Source organism: Rhinolophus sinicus, linkage group LG05, assembly GCF_036562045.2.
Source record: "Rhinolophus sinicus isolate RSC01 linkage group LG05, ASM3656204v1, whole genome shotgun sequence".
Taxonomy (NCBI): Eukaryota; Metazoa; Chordata; class Mammalia; order Chiroptera; family Rhinolophidae; genus Rhinolophus; species Rhinolophus sinicus.
In genome coordinates this window covers 122302108-122304342 of record NC_133755.1, presented here as the reverse complement: position 1 = coordinate 122304342, position 2235 = coordinate 122302108, and the positions used below count along the sequence as shown (strand labels likewise).

The following is a 2235-nucleotide window of genomic DNA, read 5'->3' as shown; positions in this document are numbered from 1 at the left end:
CATCTCTGTCATTCCTATAAGAATATGCTGTGTGAAATAAAGAATATTTTAAATATATTATATATTATACCCCCCCACACACAAACATATATATCATCACAGATTTTTTTTGTTTTTTTTTTTACTGTTACAAAAGTTTATTTAACAAAAAAGTTCAACATGAAAATGTACCCGATCCAATTTTTATATTGTAGTAAAACAGCAGCTATGGCGAGGGGACATGGGGAAGCAGTTAATTTCTCTGGTGAACAAAGCCATTCTCTATATTCGTTCCACAGCTTCTAACATGATGAAACTATTTCCTAGAATTACCACCATTCCAATATTGTTCTGTTGCCCACTAGTTGCCATCTCCACACATTTATCTATGACAATATTCCTTGGACGTACCTGCCACCATTTAATTTCAATAACTTCTTGCTCATAAATATTTTTCAACTCGGGAGGGTGAGCTTTGCTCATGGTGCCTACTCAGAGAGTTCAAAAGAAGCCTCCAAACAGAATTCATGGCCTTCCTCACCTGGCATCACAGCTCTTAATGACAAAGAATAATAATCAGCAATAATAGTTAAGGGAGTAAAAAAAGAGCAAACATTGCTGCAAAATAGCATTCCCACTGTGGCTTCCAACAAGACTTTTAAAAGGCAGAGTCAGTCTGTTTTCTCAAAATCATGAGGAAGCCTCCCTGTCTCCTGTTCTCTTTGCTGAAACACGTGGAGGCTTTAAAAGGTAGCATTTGACATGGATTTGACTTAGTCTACTTTACACAACTCAGCTCCAGGATGTGACAACAGATTTCTGCAAAGAGGGTTATACCTTGGATCCCCAGGAAACCCTTTCATGTCACTAGACTTCAGAATGCCATCAAACTCCTCCAGCCCTCAGTCAGATGCTGCGCTGTGTGGATGCTGCACTCCAGAAATTCTGACTCCCAGGGATATACAGCGCACCACAGAATTAGCAGTGACCTCTACCCTTACAACAAACTCAAAAGCAAAACAACCAAAAAACAAACAAGCAAGCAAACAAAAATAAATCACCTGAAGGACATGTCCATAAAGGAGCATGAGATTTATGTCAGCAACAGGGCCTCTGAATAAGGTATAATCTCTTCTTCCTCTGTCCTTACTTCTCTCCTGCAACACACACACACACACACACACACACACACACACACACACTCGTCTGTGCACGCTTGCCTGTGTATTTATACATCTACATGTGTAATGTACACACATGCATTTACAGACTTATGGTCCACATTACTCCCACCCCCTACTCATTTTAGACCTACTGATTTAAAGCCTCCTTCACCTCGTTATTTCACTTTCATTTCTAACCTGCACTTGGTGTGCCCTCAACTTGCATTTATTAACTGCCTCTTTTCTTTCTCTAATGTGACTTTCTATAAGACATTTAAACATTGCAGGTGGTCTATCAATGCCATTCCCCACCCCACCCCAACACTCACACCCAGAACCATGGGTGCTCCTGCCCCACTGTAGACTAGCTGGTCTTCAGGCTTCCTACACAGCTGTCAAAGGGAACTTCCTTCAACTTCATCTTGGGAAATTCATTCACTATTTTCCTGTGAATTCCCACATTTTCAGAGTTCTGTGCCTTTCATTATCTTGATAATTTTCCTTACATCTATGGAGAACATCTTTCAGTTATTTTTTACGAAAGAGTGTATGGGAAGGCAGTTCTTGAGGCTTCACCTTTATGAAAATATCTTCTTTGTACTCTGATCTTTGATCGATAGTTTGGCTGGTATACATTTTCTTCAGAATTTTGAGGCTATTGCTCTGTTGTTTTCTGCTATCCAGTGTAGCTATTGAAAAATCCAATGCCATTCTGATGCATGTTCCTTTGTGTGTGGCATTGTATTTCTCTCTGAAAGCTTTAAACAATTATTAATCTTCTCTGTAACTTTGGTATTCTGGAATTTTACAATAATATGTCTTCATGTAAGTCTGTTTGCAATTTACTGAGCAACACTTTCCATCTAGATATTCATACACTTTCCTTAAATGATTTCTTTTATAATTTTCTTCCTCCCATTTTGTCTGTTTTCTTTTCCCAGAACTCAGCTGTACTTCCTAGGTTGAAACTTTAATATTTTTTTCTCCTATTTTTCCACCTCTTTGCCTTTTTGCTTTATTTTCTGGGGGAGTTCCTTGATTATATCTAATTTTTAACTTTGAAGAGCACTTTCTGATTCTTTGCTATTCCTTT

At 38.4% G+C, this 2235-nt stretch overlaps 1 pseudogene; it reads right to left on the bottom strand.

Annotated features, from left to right (window-relative positions):
* Positions 1-261: 261 nt before the first annotated feature.
* LOC109453503 (small nuclear ribonucleoprotein G) lies at positions 262-462 on the bottom strand (annotated as a pseudogene).
* Between the last annotated feature and the right edge of the window lie 1773 nt (positions 463-2235).